This window comes from Lactuca serriola, chromosome 9 (assembly GCF_051521515.1).
Source record: "Lactuca serriola cultivar US96UC23 chromosome 9, Lser_US96UC23_V15, whole genome shotgun sequence".
Lineage (NCBI taxonomy): Eukaryota > Viridiplantae > Streptophyta > Magnoliopsida > Asterales > Asteraceae > Lactuca > Lactuca serriola.
Window position 1 is genome coordinate 100,236,807 of NC_136416.1, and position 20,934 is coordinate 100,257,740.

Sequence of the window (20,934 nt, forward strand, 5' to 3'; positions counted from 1 at the left end):
CCTGAGAAAAATCCGTTTTCCGAGACGAAACTTTGCCCGGTTTTCCATCTCGCTTTCTTCAATCAATCAAGTGAGTTCATACCCCTTAATTTACCTTTTAAATACTTTATAAACTCTTTTATTATGCTATCAAGGGGAGGATACAAGTTAAATACTTATAGTTTTGCTTCAATCACATGTGATTGCATTAATCACATGTGATTAATAACTAGGGAAACCAGTGATTTTATCACTGTTCAAACTGTCTATCAAACTGTTTTACTTCAAAATGTTTTCCAACCCATTTAGTTTTCAAAATTTATACTACAACTGTGATTTAAACAAATGTTCCTTATACTTAAACTGTTTTAATCAAATCTATGCCTTCAAAATGTTTTATAGATTAACATCAAGTCGATCTTTCTTTAAAAATAATACCTATGTTTCAAATGTCTTATAAATACTTATTTATGCTTTTATATTATAAATTGCATGCCCATATATGTATAGATGTATAAATAATATTTAAAGGGCTTAGGAAGGTCATCCACCCTATTTCCTTTTTCTCGATTTGGATGTGGTCTGGTGGGATTTCGGGTGACCATCCGAAGGTCATTTCCATATTAATTATTTATCAAATATACATATATAGACATAAAAGTACTTCCATATTCATACGCACAAGACGCACCGTTAGTAAGTTACCATCGGGGTAACACAGAATCATACTATTACCACTGCTAGACAAATGAGTCAGTTCATTCATGAGTCTATACTAGGAAGAGAACATATACAACTATACTATGAGAACATATACAACTATACTAGAACGAGAAACATTTCATCACATATGCAAGAATACGATAACAAATGTGATCCACTGTATCGGAGCATGCCTTAAATGTCATGGCCGGAGTTGTAGCCAGAATTCTCTTGGAGGGAGAGCGTTGAGTTTGCGTATATTGACTATCCTACACCTTGCTGCTAGCTACAGCCGGACCTGCAGGTCTGCGGGTGCCAAACGTCATTCCGTTATTACGACCGTTCTTTATGTCGTTGTTATCAGTCGATAGTATGGTGCAATTATCACATTATACCTTAATATAAAACCGGTTAAGGTAATTAGTACAGCAGTAGTCACTATAAAACTAAGCTACAGTACTACAATGATTTACCCATTACACATTTTTAGTGATAACCACACTTAAATTTTAATGTACAAACTATATTTTGTTAAAAGATAGTTGCACTTGGGAAATTACACACTTTTACAACAAGCGAACATACAAAACGGTTAAAGCCTTGGTAGAAGGCTACTATTTTAGAAAATATAGGTTTTTCTGAGAGATTCAAACTTTTACAAACACTTACATACATGAACTTATATTTGAGACATGTTCAAATGTTTTTGATAACAAACACCGACATTAAAATACTTATGAACTCACCAGCTTAATGCTGATAAACTCTTTCAAAATAACTTGTATTCTCAGGTCATCAGTAGACAGGTACCGATGCCAGCTTTTGAGATGATGGAGCGCACTCAAGACTCATCATACTATTATTTTGATTTACGTTATATTTTTGGTGTCTAAAACTGTACATAACACGCTTGTATTAAAAATATATATTTAATGCAATGGATGATGTTGTTTGCTTATTTACATTTACTGTGTTGTGATTACCTTACATGACGTCCTCCACCCCAGAACGTTTCCGCCGTTCTTGGTTTTGGGGTGTGACAGATTGGTATCAGAGCATTGTTTATAGTGAATTGAGTATATCAACCCATAAAAGATATACTAAACTATAAACCCATTAGGGATTAAACTCTGACCAAGAGTTTATACTTTAAACATTAAAATATTTAATTAAGTATACTAGTCTGCATTCATACTAAAACCAATGTCACAATGACAAGAACAAAAGTATTACGATTGTTAAATATCACAAGTAAGCTCGGGGATGTATGGTCAGTCCTGGGAATGGCATAGCCTGATCAACTATGCTGGTCCTAGGAGTGATTAGCACATGCCCTAGAATGCTTGTGATAGGTTAACAAGTCTAAAAACTTACCAACAATACCACAAGAAGATCAGTAAAACTTAAACTTAAAATACTATAGGTGTATTTTGTACTACTAGTTACACGTATACTATATTCGTATACCTCTCTTCTCGCGTAGATCTAATGGCTAGATTCCATCACGGCGACCCGTACTTTCCAAATGAAGGCAATGCCGGGTGGATCGATGAAGAGCCCGATGATGAGCATCCAATCCCTTTGGATGATCACCTCGCAGAAGGCTTTTCTGATGGATCCGACTCCGAGCCTGAAGTCAACAACCTACCGCTAGTAGGTCAAGCCCCGAACAACAACCCTCGACCAGTGTTTCCAGGTCCTACTCCCTTGTGGGCAAACAACTTGAATCGTTGGAGTGATGAACAGGGTCAACCCTTACCATACTTTGGGGACCGAAGCTTTCACAACGTCAGCGATGGTGGCTCTGCTGACCGAACTCTGCCTGTCATTATCCACTGAATAGCTTGTGAAGTCGAGCAAGGTCGAGCAGCCATCGACCGGGTCATAGAGTTTGATGCCATCTCAGGTGTCAACACAGTCCGCATCCGCCGTCTTGAAGGATACATGGAACTGACCCGGAGAACAAATAAAACCTGCAGTAGCAATTGGCTGCCTCACGAGCTGAAATATTGGAACTTCAAGCTCGTCAGAGGACTCAGGATCGACACATTCAAGAGGTGTTTCGTCAAGTGTCCGACCGCAGTACTCGCCCGGGATCTTCCCATCGCCGTTGGTTGATGTCTAGTACATCTTCGTCTTTTAATTAAAGAATAGCCTTTAACATCTGTGCTCCAAGTAACACTTGTGTGTATAATATTTCTAACTTTCCGTACTCAAATTTGAAATCTAAGAACTGTCAAACTTTTCTATATGGTATGATGTATGACCTACTGTTAGGTCGATTTTCCCTGAACTTATTACATCAGTAATACCAGTATTTTTTTTTAGATCTATCTATCTGGGGAAAAATCTATACACTTGTGTTTTCCTACTAATATTTCTTATTGTGGTTTCAAGCACTCTTTCAACTGTTGGACTATGTTTAGTTAGTCCATGGGTCACTCTCATGTTGCTTACAAATTGATTCTTACCGTTTTCTTATCTTTATAAACTTATAGCTGAAAGATGCCTCCTCGCAAATCTCCCAGGAATAATCCTGCACCACCACCTCCTCCGCCTCCGGTCATCGATACTATAGCCATGAATGCTGCCGTAGCTGTAGCAGTGGCAACTGCCATGGCTCAGTATCACTCTTCTGATGCCAGCAGAGGTGGAACCCCTGTGGAGTCAACCCCAGTTGAAACCCCTGTGCGCTCGAGAGAGTGCTCATACAAGGATTTCACAAATTGCAAACCGAAGCCTTTTTACGGCACCGGCGGAGTCATTTCCCTCTCGCAATGGCTCGAGAAGACTGAATCAGTCTTCGAAATCTGTTCATGTCCTGCGGCGAGTAAAGTCAAGTACGCCGCATGCACCTTTGTAGGAAAGGCCCTGACATGGTGGAACGGCCATGTTAAGGCACTCACTCTTGTCGTAGCCAACGACATAGGCTGGGAAACAATGAAAGACCTCATGACTGAAGAATACTGTCCGAGGGGCGAGATCCAGAAACTGGAGCAGGAACTCTGGAACCTGACGATGAAGGGCACTAATGTGGTCGCTTATACTGCCCGATTCAGCGAGCTGGTGGCCCTCTGCCCCAATATGGTTCCCACCGAGCGGAAGAAGATCGAGAGGTACATATGGGGGCTAGTGCCTCCGTACCAGGGAAATGTTCTAGCATGAAACCCCGCTACCTTCGACAGTGCCAAACGATTGGCACAGCGACTCATTGACCATGGAGTCAAAACCCCTGCAACCACAACCACCGTAGCCATCCCGGGACCCTCCAAACCCGCTGATACTAAGCGGAAATTCTGGGATGAAAAGAAGAAGCAGCAGGCTACCAAAAAGCAGCAATTGGTGGCAATTCATGCCGCAATAACCCCTACTGCTGCTACTACTGCTCCGGTGAGTCGGTATGCTGGAAGTTCGCCCAAGTGCAACAAATGCAACTACCACCACAACGGCCCCTGCCGTGAAATGCAGTGCTCTAACTGCAACAGGAAAGGACACACCGTCCGATTCTGTAAGTTCCCGGCACAACCTATCAACCAAGTCCCTGGCTCTGGCGCGAACCCAACCTGCTATGGATGTGGCGAAGCAGGCCACTTTAAGAGGGACTGCCCCAAAACGAGGAGTGCTGGAGGAGCAGGGAGGGTACTAGCTATAGGCCACGGGGAAGCGGTTACTGACCCGACAGTGGTGACGGGTACGTTCCTCCTCGATAACACCTATGCATGCATTCTGTTCGATAGTGGAGCGGAGCGAAGTTTCGTAAACCATAAATTTGCTCGCATGCTTAATCAACCACCGCACGCACTCAAAGAACTATTCACAGTAGAAATGGCTAATGGAAAAACTGAAAATACGAGTAGCATATACTTAGGTTGTACCCTAACTCTAGATAACCATTCATTTCCAATCGACCTCATGCCAGTCTCAATAAAAAGTTTCGACGTTATCATTGGCATGGACTGGTTAAGCTTTCATCGTGCCGACATCATGTGCTTCGAGAAAGCAGTCCGTCTAAACCTTCCATCTAACGAAACTCTTATAGTCTATGGCGACAAACCCGGTGCAAGTCTTCGCATCATATCAAGTATTCAAGCACAGAAATACCTGCGTAAGGAATACCATGCATTCCTTGCTCACGTCGTCGACACGAGCCTCGAAACGAAGGAACTAAAGAACATCCCTGTAGTGAGCGACTTCCCCAACATTTTCCCAGAAGAACTACCCGGGTTACCTCCGCAACGACAAGTCGAGTTCAGAATCGACTTAGTCCCAGGAGCTACCCCAGTAGCCAAGTCGCCCTACCGCTTAGCACCAGCTGAGATGCAGGAACTCTCTGGTCAACTTAACAAACTGCTCAGCAAGGGCTTTATAAGACCGAGTTTCTCACCTTGGGGAGCACCGGTCTTGTTCGTTAAGAAGAAGGACGGATCCTTCCGTATGTGTATTGACTACAGAGAACTCAACAAACTGACGGTCAAGAATCGTTACCCTCTGCCTCGCATAGATGACCTGTTCGACCAACTGCAAGGGGCGAACTATTTTTCTAAGATTGATCTGAGATCCGGATATCACCAGTTACGAGTGCTAGAGGAGGATGTGCCGAAGACAGCCTTCCGAACTCGTTACGGACATTACGAGTTCGTGGTGATGCCATTCGGATTGACCAATGCGCCTGCAGTCTTCATGGATCTGATGAATAGAGTATGCCGACCCTACTTGGATCAGTTCGTCATCGTTCTCATTGACGACATCCTGATCTACTCCCGAAGTAAGAAAGAGCATGGCGATCATCTGCGACAAATTCTAGAGACTTTACGAAAAGAGAAGCTTTATGCGAAGTTCTCGAAATGTGAATTTTGGATCCGGAGAGTTGACTTCTTAGGACACGTAGTAAGCGAAGAGGGAATCCACGTGGACCCATCCAAAATTAAAGCCATTAAGAACTAGTCAGCACCGAAGACGCCTACAGAAATTCGTCAATTTCTAGGTCTCGCTGGCTACTACCGCAGATTCATTCAGAACTTCTCTCGAATAGCGAAACCTCTTACAACCCTAGCCCAGAAAGGCGTGGCCTTTGACTAGGAAGAGAAACAAGAAAGAGCGTTCCAAACGCTCAAACGAGCCTTGTGCACCGCACCAATACTATCCCTTCCCGAAGGAATAGAAGACTTCGTAGTTTATTGCGATGCATCGAATCAAGGGCTCGAATGTGTTCTGATGCAGCGAGGTAAGGTCATCGCCTACGCCTCGAGACAATTGAAGACACACGAGGTTAACTACACGACCCACGATCTTGAACTAGGAGCAGTGGTGTTTGCTCTGAAGATCTGGAGACATTACTTGTATGGAACGAAGAGCACTATCTTTACCGACCACAAGAGTTTACAACACATTTTCGATCAAAAGGAGCTCAACATGAGACAACGACGGTGGGTCGAGCTACTCAGTGATTACGAATGCGATATTCGTTATCATCCGGGTAAAGCCAACGTAGTAGCAGACGCACTAAGTCGGAAGGAATATTTTGGTCGCAAGGTCAAGTCGTTGTCAATAACCATCCATTCACACTTGTCTAAGCAAATTCAGGAGGCTCAACTTGAAGCCATGAAACCTGAAAATGTGACGAATGAATCCCTTAGAGGAATGGACAAGAATTTAGAAGCCAAGGGTGACGGAACCTTATATTTCATGAACCGAATCTGGACACCGAAACACGGTGGTTTCCGAGACTTGGTCATGACCGAGGCGCACAACACTCGGTATTCCGTCCACCCAGGTTCAGATAAGATGTATCTGGATCTTAAGAAGCTATACTGGTGGCCTAATATGAAACCAGAGATTGCTACCTTCGTAAGTAAATGCCTCACTTGCTCAAAGGTTAAGGTCGAGTACCAGAAGCCCTCTGGTTTACTGCAACAACCAGAGATCCCGGAATGGAAGTGGGAGCGGATCACTATGGATTTCATAACCAAGTTGCCCAAGACGACGGGTGGACTTGACACCATATGGGTCATCGTTGATAGATTGACCAAGTCTGCACACTTCCTGCCTATCAAAGAAACCGACAAGATGGAAAATCTTACGAGAACATACATTAGGGAAATTGTACGGCTACATGGTGTACCTATTTCCATTATCTCCGATAGAGATAGTAGGTTCACCTCGAGATTTTGGCAATCACTACAACATTCCCTAGGAACGAGGCTAGACATGAGCACAGCCTACCATCCACAGACCGACGGACAGAGTGAGAGGACCATCCAAACTCTGGAGGATATGTTGCGAGCCTGCGTGATTGACTTTGGGAAGGCATGGGATACTCATTTACCCCTTGTCGAGTTTTCCTATAATAACAGTTACCACACGAGCATCAAGGCTGCTCCATTTGAAGCTCTCTACGGCCGAAAGTGCAGATCCCCTCTGTGCTGGGCTGAGGTGGGTGATACCCAATTAGCCAGGGGGCAAACTTCCGACAGTACTCTCACCGGTCCGGAGATCATTCGGGAAACGACAGAGAAAATCGTTCAGATCCGTGAACGATTGAAAGCCTCTAGAGACCGACAGAAGAGCTACGCTGATAAACGAAGGAAACCTTTGGAATTTCAGGTGGGAGACCAAGTCCTCCTCAAAGTCTCACCCTGGAAGGGCTTGATACGCTTCGGCAAGCGTGGAAAGCTTAATCCAAGGTACATAGGGCCTTTCGAGATTCTTGCAAGAGTCGGCCCCGTAGCTTACAAACTCGAACTACCAGACGCACTTCGTAACGTACATTCTACATTCCATGTATCTAACTTGAAAAAGTGTTTATCTGACGAGACTCTTGTAATCCCACTCGACGAGATCGAAATCAACGAGAGCCTCAACTTCGTGGAAGAACCTGTAGAGATCATGGACCGTGAGGTCAAGCAGACAAAGCAAAGCCGTATCCCTATCGTGAGGGTTCGCTGGAATGCCAAGCGAGGACCGGAATTCACTTGGGAACGTGAGGACCAGATGAAACTGAAATACCCTCACCTTTTTGCTTAGTTATTTGTAATTTCTAACTTGCTTAAATTCTAATTTCGGGACGAAATTCCTTCTAACGGGGGGATAATGTGGCAACCCGATATTTCGAGTCAATGTAATGTAAAACCAATCAAATTTAGGTCAAAATATAACCTTCCTAAAATCTTATTTGGGTTAAATAAAGTAGTAGGAATCATATCAAGGTTTGCGTACATAAAAAGAACGTCCAAATCTGACTTCGGATGAGGAAGTTATGAATTTTTGAACAAATTCCTTAATCACGTCATTATAATAAATAAATAATAAAAAGAATTTCGGAATTTGCCAACGGGATCTAAACGAAAGTTGTAGATCTTGGTCTCACCTTCGCGTGGATATAAAGAACGTCAAAAACGGAGTTCGTATGATTAATAACTAGGGAAACCAGTGATTTTATCACTGTTCAAACTGTCTATCAAACTGTTTTACTTCAAATTGTTTTCCAAACCCATTTACTTTTCAAAATTTATACTACAACTGTGATTTAAACAAATGTTCCTTATACTTAAACTGTTTTAATCAAATCTATGCCTTCAAAATGTTTTATAGATTAACATCAAGTCGATCTTTCTTTAAAAATAATACCTATGTTTCAAATGTCTTATAAATACTTATTTATGCTTTTATATTATAAATTGCATGCCCATATATGTATAGATGTATAAATAATATTTAAAGGGCTTAGGAAGGCCATCCACCCTATTTCCTTTTTCTCGATTTGGATGTGGTCTGGTGGGATTTCGGGTGACCATCCGAAGGTCATTTCCATATTAATTATATATCAAATATACATATATAGACATAAAAGTACTTCCATATTCATACGCACAAGACGCACCGTTAGTAAGTTACCATCGGGATAACACAGAATCATAATATTACCACTGCTAGACAAATGAGTCAGTTCATTCATGAGTCTATACTAGGAAGAGAACATATACAACTATACTATGAGAACATATACAACTATACTAGAACGAGAAACATTTCATCACATATGCAAGAATACGATAACAAATGTGATCCACTGTATCGGAGCATGCCTTAAATGTCATGGCCCGAGTTGTAGCCAGAATTCTCTTGGAGGGAGAGCGTTGAGTTTGCGTATAGATCTATACTGGATTGACTATCCTACACCTTGCTGCTAGCTACAGCCGGACCTGCAGGTCTGCGGGTGCCAAACGTCATTCCGTTATTACGACCGTTCTTTATGTCGTTGTTATCAGTCGATAGTATGGTGCAATTATCACATTATACCTTAATATAAAACCGGTTAAGGTAATTAGTACAGCAGTAGTCACTATAAAACTAAGCTACAGTACTACAATGATTTACCCATTACACATTTTTAGTGATAACCACACTTAAATTTTAATGTACAAACTATATTTTGTTAAAAGATAGTTGCACTTGGGAAATTACACACTTTTACAACAAGCGAACATACAAAACGGTTAAAGCCTTGGTAGAAGGCTACTATTTTAGAAAATATAGGTTTTTCTGAGAGATTCAAACTTTTACAAACACTTACATACATGAACTTATATTTGAGACATGTTCAAATGTTTTTGATAACAAACACCGACATTAAAATACTTATGAACTCACCAGCTTAATGCTGATAAACTCTTTCAAAATAACTTGTATTCTCAGGTCATCAGTAGACAGGTACCGATGCCAGCTTTTGAGATGATGGAGCGCACTCAAGACTCATCATACTATTATTTTGATTTACGTTATATTTTTGGTGTCTAAAACTGTACATAACACGCTTGTATTAAAAATATATATTTAATGCAATGGATGATGTTGTTTGCTTATTTACATTTACTGTGTTGTGATTACCTTACATGACGTCCTCCACCCCAGAACGTTTCCGCCGTTCTTGGTTTTGGGGTGTGACACTGCATTCCAAACACTGAAGCAAGCACTATGCAGCGCACCTATATTGTCCTTGCCAGAAGGAACAGAAGACTTCGTGGTCTACTGTGATGCATCTAATCAAGGTCTTGGATGCGTACTAATGCAACGAGGTAAGGTCATCTCTTACGCCTCAAGACAACTCAAGACGCATGAAGTCAACTACACTACGCACGATCTAGAACTAGGCGCAGTCGTTTTCGCACTAAAGATCTGGAGACACTATCTTTATGGCACAAAATGCACGATCTTCACCGATCATCAGAGCCTTCAGCACATTCTCAACCAAAAAGAACTCAACATGAGGCAGAGACGATGGGTTGAACTACTGAATGACTACGAATGCAAGATTCGCTATCACCTAGGAAAAGCGAATGTAGTACCTGATGCTCTTAGTCGAAAAGAATACTCAGGTCGCCGAGTGAAATCCTTAACCATGACGATCCATTCACATTTGTCCACACAAATCAAGGAAGCTTAAACGGAAGCCTTGAAAAAAGAGAACGTGACAGGTGAAGCCCTAAGAGGAATGGACAAGAATCTTGAAGTCAAGGGTGACGGAGTTCGTTACTTCATGGATCGGATCTGGACACCGAAGTTTGGTGGATTCAGAGACGTGGTAAAGAACGATGTGCATAAGACTCGATACTCCGTACATCCAGGTTCAGACAAGATGTATTTAGACCTCAAGAAACTGTATTGGTGGCCAAACATGAAAGCGGAGATCGTTATTTATGTGGGCAAATGTCTGACTTGCGCAAAAGTTAAGGTAGAGTACCAAAAGCCATCAGGATTACTACAACAACCCGAAATACCCGAGAGGAAGTGGGAACGGATAACCATGGATTTCATAACCAAATTACCCAAGACAGCAGGTGGGCTAGACACCATCTAGGTAATCGTCGATAGGTTAACAAAATCCGCACACTTCCTAACCATAAAGGAAACCGATAAGATGGAGAAGCTAACTCGAACTTACATCCGAGAGATTATACGACTGCACGGTGTACCAATATCCATTATCTCTGACAGAGATAGTAGGTTCACCTCACGTTTCTGGCAGTCGCTACAAAAATCTCTTGGAACGAGGCTAGACATGATTACCGCTTACCATCCACAAACCGACGGTCAAAGTGAGAGGACCATACAAACCTTGGAAGATATGCTAAGAGCTTGTGTAATCGATTTTAGTAAAGCATGGGATACCCATTTACCACTAGTTGAATTCTCATACAACAATAGCTATCACTACAGCATTAAAGTTGCTCCATTCGAAGCCCTCTATGGCCGAATGTGCAGATCACCACTGTGCTAGGCTGAAGTGGGTGACATGCAACTAGCCAAGGGACAAGTACCCGATAGCACTCTCACAAGCCCGGAAATCATAAGAGAAACAACTAAGAAGATTGTTCAGATTAGGGAACGACTAAAGGCTTCAAGAGACAGACAAAAGAGTTATGCGGACAAAAGACGGAAACCCTTGGAATTCCAGGTTGGAGACCGTTTCCTACTAAAAGTCTCACCGTGGAAAGGTTTGATACGTTTTGGAAAGTGAGGGAAACTAAACCCAAGGTATATCGGACCATTCGAGATCCTTGCAAGGATCGACCTGGTAGCCTATAAACTTCGTCTACCACAGGAACTCAATAACGTACACCCTACCTTTCATGTGTCAAACTTGAAGAAATGTTTGTCCGATGAGACCCTCGTCGTCCCTCTAGACGAAATTGAAATCAACGAGAGTCTCCAATTTATAGAAGAACCAATTGAAATCATGGATAGGGAAATTAAAAGAACAAAACAAAGTCCCATACCCATTGTGAAGGTCCGCTAGAATGCAAAGCGGGGACCTGAATATACTTGGGAGCGCGAAGATCAGATGAAACAAAAATATCCGCATCTGTTTCCCTAGTCCACAAATAATTACCTTACATTAAATTTTGGGACAAAATTCCCTCCAACGGGGGGATGATGTGACAACCCAATATTTCGACTCTATGTAATGACCTAAAAAGTCAAGTATTGTAACCACTTTTGATAGAATGAAATTAACTTCGAAAAATAAAATGTGCAAAAGTCTCTATAGTGATATCTATTATGCTAGATAATGTGTCAAAGTTTACAGAAATACTAAGAACACTAAAATCCGAATTATAACGAAGAAGTTATGACCATTCTAAGATTTCCGACAAAACCGGCAACACCGATTAAACTAAAAACGCGAAGTTTCAATACAATAGTTTTTAGCCTTAAGTATTTAAATGAAAGTTGTAGATATCATTAAACCGTGAGCATACATAAAAAGAACGTCCAAATCTGACTTCGTCTGAGGAAGTTATGATTTTTCCAAGATCCGGATATAGAAGTAGACAGCTAAAAACTCGAAATAGAGATCGAGAGACTTTTGGCCGAAACAACCTTAATGAGAATCGAAGGTCTCAACAATAGTAGCGCAACGGTGAAAAGTCTGACAAAAACGGACATCATATGTAGAGTATATTCTCACCTACGCGTGCATATAAAGAATGTCGAAAATGAAGCTTGTATGCGAACGTTACATATTTTACAAGTTCGAGGCCAAAATTCGAGGCTATCAGGTCTGCCACGACGTGGCACAGTTTGCCGCGACCCAGCAAGCGACTGAGGGCGTCCAATCAACGAAAGGAGATAAAATTTGACCACCACCACGTGGCCAACCCTTTTCCACGATGTGGCACCCAAAAATGTGCCCTATAAATAGAACTCTTGGGGTGTCGGGTTTAGGTGCTCCATTCTTCTATCTCTCGTGCCGAAACTCTGCGGTTAAGCTCCCGAAGCCCCAATTTTCGCACTCAAGTTCCGAAGGAAGGTTCTATACTCCCGAGACTCCCAAGATTCCCGAGAATCCCGAGAAAAATCAACTTTTCCAAGTCGAAGTTCTGTTCGATTTTCATCTCGCTTTCTCCAATCAATCAGGTGAGTCATACCCCTATAAACTACATTTTCAAATGTTTTATCAATGCTTTTTATACACTTTTAAGAGGGGGAATACAAGTAAACATGCGGTTATTATCGTGTGTAACATAGAGTTTCACTATATACTCTTTTTATCAAGTGAATCATATGTGATTCATAACTACTACTTGAGAACTTTTGTATGCAATATATATTCACGATAACATCATGTCTTTTGGAAATAAAACATGTATATATATATATATATATACATACGAATCAAACACTTTATTTATACTTTAAGTATATGTGATCATTTATGTCACTTTAAATGTTATACTTTACATAACAAGTGAGCATTACACTAGGATTTACTATACGAACGAAACACACAATTTGAAAACTATAATAGGTATAGTTTACGAGAAAATCATGAACATTTACATACTAGAAACACTATATCAAAGAGATATTTTCATACACAAGAACAAATGGACCTTTTCATACGTAAATTCGTTTTATACTATGTTTTGTGAGACATTTCACGTACTTTCGATTATGCATTTTAAGTCCTGTATTATATACCATAATCCCTTGTAGGGGGAGCGTGATACTTGTGTATAGATCTATACGAGATTGACAATCCCGCACCTAAGCTGTTAGCTACAGCTAGGCCAGCTGGCCTGGGGTGACAAACGTCATAACTTTCCAACGCCTGAAGAACGTTTTTATAGGCATAATGGTCAAATAGTATGGTTTTAAGACTCACTTGGAGTATTAAAAACAAATTGATTTATGGGGTTTTTCAAATGCCTTAGCGATTTATACATAAACCTACTATCTTAGGCATGAAAAAGCACTATTGCATTACACTTTTGGAACAATTAAACTACCATCTACTATAGTAGAAAATATGGGATTTTCTAGGAACATTTAAACATGTACAAACCATTTTCATTTTATTTCATACAAACATTGTCACTAAATACTTATGAACTCACCAGCTTAAATGCTGACCTACTCTTTCAAAACTACTTGTATTTCTCAGGGATTCAGTAATACAGGTAAACTTCTGCTTTTGAAGAAGGGACGCTGCGGAGTTAGTTAAATTTCATTTTGGCATCATATTGTAATTTCTTTTGAAACAAGTACTTTTCTACAATGTAAACTTCCAAATTATATATATTATGGTTGTGTAACTTTCTTTACTATGTATTCAACTGTTTCGATACTACATGAAGTCATCCGCCCTCGAACGATTCCGCCGTTCTGGTTTGGGGGTGTGACAATTTAGGTTGGGCTAAGCTTGCATGGATAGTCCATGGAGTTTTAACCCATGGATCCTATGGAAATGAAAGGTCATGGGTATTAGGGTTTACATGAATGTAACCCTAATCCACCACACTGTATAAAGTGGTCCCTGGCACATGAAATGGCACTAGTGTGTGAGTAAACACGAGTGGGCCAATTTCTAGTGTGCTTACTATCCTCTCAAGATTTCCAATGTTGGCACATGAAATGGCACTAGTGTGTGAGTAAACACAGACCCCAGACAGTATCAAATGAATGATATAGCTAGCAAAGTTTAAAACATCCGGTAATCCTAAGTAGGTTGTTTCAAAATACCGTGTTAATTATTGTTACCTTAAGGCCATGAATTATAAGGTAAACCTAGAGATACTCGTAACCATACTAATTGACAATTGAATACTTGACGCCCTGCAAGCGTCGGTATGATTGTGACATTTATCACCCCTTGGCTTGGTCGGCCGGATACTGTAGTTGGCAGTCAGGACGTGGGAGTGTCTGTCCCGTATAGATCTATACACACAATGTCCGCTCTCCCTCCAAGAGACTCTGGTTACCAACTTGACAATGGTGAAATCCGTGTCCTGGAGATGCATCTCGTATTTCGAATTCTATTATAAGTATTGGATTATTGATATAGACTCACGAATGAACTGACTCCTTTGGAATTCTCCGTGCTGCAAAGAGTAAATAGAATCTCCTAACTATTCCAATAATAGTTCCTAATGTTTCAGGTCTATGAATGATGAATGGAAGGATGCCCTTGCTACCCAAGGGAAATGAACTGGTCGATGGAAACCTTTATGTCTATACATGTATACATGATATATAACTAATATTTAAACGACCTTCGGACGGACACCTGATACCCACCAAACCACATCCCAACGAGGAAAATGAAATAGGGCGAACTAGCCGTTCTAAGTCCTTTAAACATTATCTATGTAACTATACAATATAGGCATGCATTTAACGAAATAAAAGCATAGAAGAAAACTTCGGTAAAATCTTTGGAAAATCTTTACAAATAAGAAATTTACGACTTGATGTCATTTTATAAACAAGCTTTGAAAACCTTTGGGAAACCTTTGAAAAACCTTTGAAAAACCTTTGGAAAATCTTTCGAATACTTTGGATAATCTAAAAGAGAAATTCATACTTTAACAAGAGTTGAAAGCGAGATTGGAAAACCTTTTGTTAGATGAAGCAGTTTATCATGTAAAAATCCATTTGCTATACAGTTATTAATCACATGTGATTTATCTAATAACTGTATAGTTCAACTTGTATCCCCCCTATAAAAGCAGTTAAAATCATTTAAAAGGTTAATTCAGGGGTATGAACTCACCTGTCGTGGGCGATTCGGATGAATGGACGGTATAGGATGCTAGGTGTCAAGCGAGGACTTGAACACACACTCGGATCCTATTTAACATATAATGATATCTTTAAGTATCTAATTAGTCATTTAATAACTAATCAAGCAAGTAAGGATGTCCAAGTACATGAAAACACTTGCTACAAGTGCTAGGAGTACTAAGGGTTGCATATAAGGAGAGTATGGACTCACATTGGAGTTTACTCCTCAAATGGTAATACCTAGGGGAGTTTACGGTTTTCATACCACTTACCCCATGAGTTTACGGCCGTAAACTCATGGAAGTGGTGTCATTGAGTGTTTGAAGTTCTTATATCACTCAAGGAATTATGATGGACTCGAATCAAGGGCTATGGAAGTGATTGGGGCTCAAAATGGACACTTTATGGAGTTTACGGTCCTTGGACCACTCCCTTGGGAGTTTACGGCCGTAAACACATGAGTTTATGGTCGTAAACTCATGTTATTCTATTTCTCTTGTTGTTTGGTGGTTCTAACTCATGCATGCAAGGTTCTAGTCACTTATATGAGCATAGATAGGTGTTAAGGGCACTTAAACACCTTGGAAAAGGTGTTTATGGTTTTGGGAGGTGTTCTAAAACCGTAAACTCATGTTTTTCCATTCATTTCATGTTCTTGGGGTTCATATTTCATGCAAGTGAGGTTCTACTCCATTACACAACCATTAGAAGGCATTAGGGGCATCTAAACACCTCTTGGAGGTGTTTACGGTTTTTGGGATGATCTCCCCAAACCGTAAACCCATGTTCGCTTGGGAAATGGATTATTTTCGAGTGTTAAACTCATCAAGAATGGATCTATGCTAGTTGTCAAGGCTTAGAATGAACCAAGGCACACTTTGCCACCCGATTTGGAGTTTACGGTCCAAGAACACCTTGGACCGTAAACACCTTGTTCTTGGTGTTCTTCAAGGTTTTGGACATGTATTGAAATCAAACAACTAGCTAGGAGAAGTATACTTATGTATAGGAAGCTTGAATGATCGATTTTGGCGGATTAGACGGGATGAATTTATGATAGTGGAGAGAGAATCCTTGGATGTTCTTGAGGTGGGAGTTGGAAAAATGAGTGAAAATGACTAAGTGTCATATTTATACTCTCAGGGGTTCGCGGTCAAAAACTCCGAGTTTTTGTCCGTAAATTCCAAATTTTTGGAGTTCCGCGACTTACGCTAAACACGGAAATTCTAAATTTTACTTCCTTATTTTTGGTTCTGTTGACGAATATTATTTAAAATATTCCAACGGGCTTAAATCCGGCCAAAATTGTTTTGGGATAAATTTGGCTAATTTTTGACGTGCTTAATTACGGCGTTAAAACAAACGGAAATTTCGGCGAGACTGGGGGAGGTTGTAAGGTAGGGTTGTCACAGAGGAGCATACTATAACTAGTACAGGGAGGAGTATACTATAACTAGTTCAAGGAGGAACATACTATAACAATAACAAAAGAACAAATCATGAATTACACACTTATACTATATATATTCCTAGTATCCTAGGGAGACATCGTATCCTTAACTCATTGTTTATAACAAATTAAGGTAAAAACACATCATACCGGGTTTGCACTAACAAAGTTACAAATACATCGTACCAGGGTTAGCAAACACGAGGTAATAACTCATCATATCGGGTTTGCACTAACAAAGGTACAAATACAACGTACCACGGTTAGCAAACACGAAGTAATAACATATCATACCAGGTTTGCACTAACTAAGGTACGAATACCACATACCAAGGTTAGCAAACACAAGGTAATAACATATCTTACCGGGTTTGCACTAACAAAGGCACAAATACAACGTGCCAGGGTTAGCAAACAAGAGGTGATAACACATCATACCGGGTTTGCATTAACAAAGGTACAAATACAACGTACCAGGGTTAGCAAACACAAGATAACAATATATCAAACCGGAATTATTTATGAAGGGTACATCTGCAAAGTATCGGACAATAATAAATAAAAAATGCAAATATATACAAAAACTCACAACAGTATCGACTGAGGCGTTAAGAGTACAGGATTTCATTACTTCTAGTAGCGTCCAAACATTAGAACATTGAGTAAACTAAACTAGAAACTATTCAGTAAAGGGTTTAATCTATTTTATTAAATCAGTATAACTTAAAGGACCTCAAGTGGTTAGTTCTAAAATACTATAGTTTATACATGAGGGTTATATATCATTAATATCCGATAGGTATTTGGATGTGTGATTTTCACCTTACTTCCTGTTCCTTGCTTGGTTGTGGTCTTAGGATAGATTCACACAATTAACTATCTATTCGATATTAAATTATATATAGCTAGTGTAAACTAAGTGATTATAGAAGGAACTATTGTGGTTACCATTTTTACTAAAGGAAATAAGGGTTATTCTTAAAGAATGTTTTCTTCAAATATAAAGGAAATATTATAGTTAACTCTGTGAGTACCAAATGAATACGCCAGGGTTATATACAACGAAGATATAACAAACAATAGGATGTGTGACTTCCGCTTCATTTCCTGTTCCTTGTTTGGTTGTGGGCTTAGGGCAGATTCACACAACAAATTATTTTTTTACTCTGGATTTTATATAACTGTATCCATTTAGCACTCATAGAAAGCATTGTAGAGCCATTTTTACTTAACTTTCATCATATCAGAAGATATAGGATCTTTTGGAGGAACATGCAAACTTTTCTAAAAGAACTTTCAACTTACTTTACATCACTAAAATCTTATGAACTCATTAGCTTAAATGTTGATCTACTCTTTCAAAATAACTTGTATTCTCAGGAAAGTAGCAGATAGGTACACGCACTGGGATTCAGAAGATGAAGTATAGTAGCTTCATGTCTTATTTTGTTATTTACTTTTGGATTCAATATTTTGTGAATCACTACTTGTAAACACTTTAATATTAATACAATGGTTGTTTGTTATTATGATTGCTATGATACATGTGTTGTGATACTATACATGACGTCCTCCGCCCCCGAACCTTTCCGCCGTTCCGGTTTGAGGGTGTGACATTAAGTCGTTAGTGGAGCGTGTGTGATTAATTGGCACACTAATCTGGGACTCACAGTGCATGGAAAAGGGTAGTTTGAGGTTAATCATAAATCAATGGAGTGTGTGTGGTTAACCGGCACATTGATTAAGTGGTTGTAACATTGGGTGTACCAAGCTAATTTGCATGGTTATTCACACCTTTTTTGTGATCCTCGACATCCCAGTCACAAACTTGAAGGGCACAATCGAGATTTAAACATGCCATTGAAAAGTTCAATGAATCTCAAAGGATCTAGGAATTTCATTCCATTTAAAACTTAATTATAAATTTTGTTTTTTATGGTGGAAATTGGTAAGTCGTCATTTAGCTACCTTCAAATATTTTGCATTCGGACTACGACATTCCTCTTCCAAATTGTAAAATATTATGTTGGGTCCTAGCCTTAATATTTCATTTTGGTTGATATATTAAGGACTTAAATCAACTAAACTTGAATTTCTCCCATTATAGATGTCTAGTTCAGACAACTATGGTCTTCCCCAATCTTTTGGAAAAAGCTTTCTTTATAAAGATGATTTTCCACAAGGAGATTAAGGTGAATGGCTAACCCCTTCTTTGTGCGATAGTGGAACTTCACTTCCTCCACCTCCTACGGTAATTCTCCCTAACCCACAAGTTCAACGTCACTCAAAGCCCTATTGGCAGGATGGAAAGTATGTATGTGTTCACATGTTGGAGATGAAGTTACATACTGACAAGCTGGGAGAGTTGAATGTCAAAGTCTCGAGGAAGTTGGCTGTTGAGTGGGTTCTTCAATCACTTCCTAAGTCATATAGCGGGTTCTTTAAGGACTACTATATGGGAGATCATGACAAGACCCTTTATTGATCTAACATATTTGCTTGTTGCTGCCGAATCAGCAATGATTTGGTGCACTGGTAAAACAAATTCGATTGGAAGATCTACTCCCCAAATTTTCATGGACATTGACAATGATTTGGCGCACTGGTAAAGCAAATTTTATTGGAAGATCTACTCCCCAAATTTTCATGGAAATTGACAAAGGGAACATTGGAAGTCCAGAAAAACTTTCTCTTCCCAATCTAAAGGGATCAGCCTTAGTCAAGTCATTTAACCAAATGGTAAAGAGAATGGCTAACTATGAGATAGTCCAGTGTACCATTCCCAAAGAGTCCATATGTTTCTATTGCCAAGAAAAGGGGCATTGGTTGCGAAGCTGCCATATTTACCTGAAAGATTGCAAAGATGGTAATGTAAAAAAAATTGACGCTACTTAAGGTAAAATCCACTATCTAACTCTATTAAGTTCCTATTTGGAGATTCTTAATACATGATGTAATGAAATTACATTTTGATGTTTTGTAGAATCAAAGGAAGCTTAAAAGAAGAGTAAGTTGAGTCTAATCGCAAAAAAATGGATTTCGATCGCATGGTTCGATGATCAGATTCTTGAGCTGCTAGATTGCTTATAAATATTTAGAAACATAGTTTTCATTTGTAATTGCATTGTAAGGAAAAGTTTTCCGCGTTTTATAAATAAATAAAATTTTGATTTTGTTTTATTTTATATCTCCTTACAATGGATTTTTTGAAAATTTATGTTTATGTATATTCTAGCAATGTTCAATATGGATTTGATTCTTTTGTTTGTGGTAGTGTCATAATTTACTAGATAAGGAAATATTCTCATCACCCAAGTTTCTGTTGGATAGAAACTTGGAATCATGCAACTTATATTGTGTGATGAATGAGAACCTTTATCTTTGGGAAATTAAGACTAATTCCTTGTTCACATGAATATGTGAGTCAAGTCAAGGACTAGGGGATCGGGTACACTGGGTGTGTGCTGGTCAGGTCCACCACAAAGAACGATAAAACAATTGTTCATGATTTACTAAAGTTTAGTAAATATGGTTATGCTTACAGGTTTAAGTATAATTCTGAACATTGGAAAAGTTTCAATGTATGGCAGAACAAATGAGAAGAATGAAATTAGGCAGAAAGATGAAAGGTTTCTCTAATCTTAAAAGATGGGAGAGTACTTTAGTATCATGTTTTATGATCATCTTAATGATTATGAAAACCATATGACAATTGATCTTCTAAGGTCATCTTAGTGCATTTCTATGGCTAAGAAGAGGAATCGTGAATTGTTGGAATGGTTAAATCAAAAAGGTGAATCATACTTCGTTCCAAATTGAGTCTTAGAGTCACACTCCAAGATTGAGCCTTGAGTGACATAATCTTAAGAAAGGTTTATAACACTTATCAAATTTAGAGTAAAATGTTTCTTACTCTTGTACATTTGAAATTAGTAAGTTGCAGTGTCTTGGTAAGGACAAAGACCAACTAATGCCAATGGTGTGAAGTGTTAGTCTTGATTAGAATCCGCACTAACTCTTGAATCTTTGTTTGTCAAGGAATGGTTCATGACAAGAGAATATTATATGTCAAGAGGTCAATGGGAGTCTTAAAGATCTTGACAAGTTTCAAGAACTAATCAAGAATAAACCTATTGTTAATCACTAGCACACGACTTGAGGTTTATAACGTATCGTGTTGAGATGTTCTTGTTTCTGTGCCTATTCCAGTTAAGTTGACTATGCATGTGAGTTCTACGAGT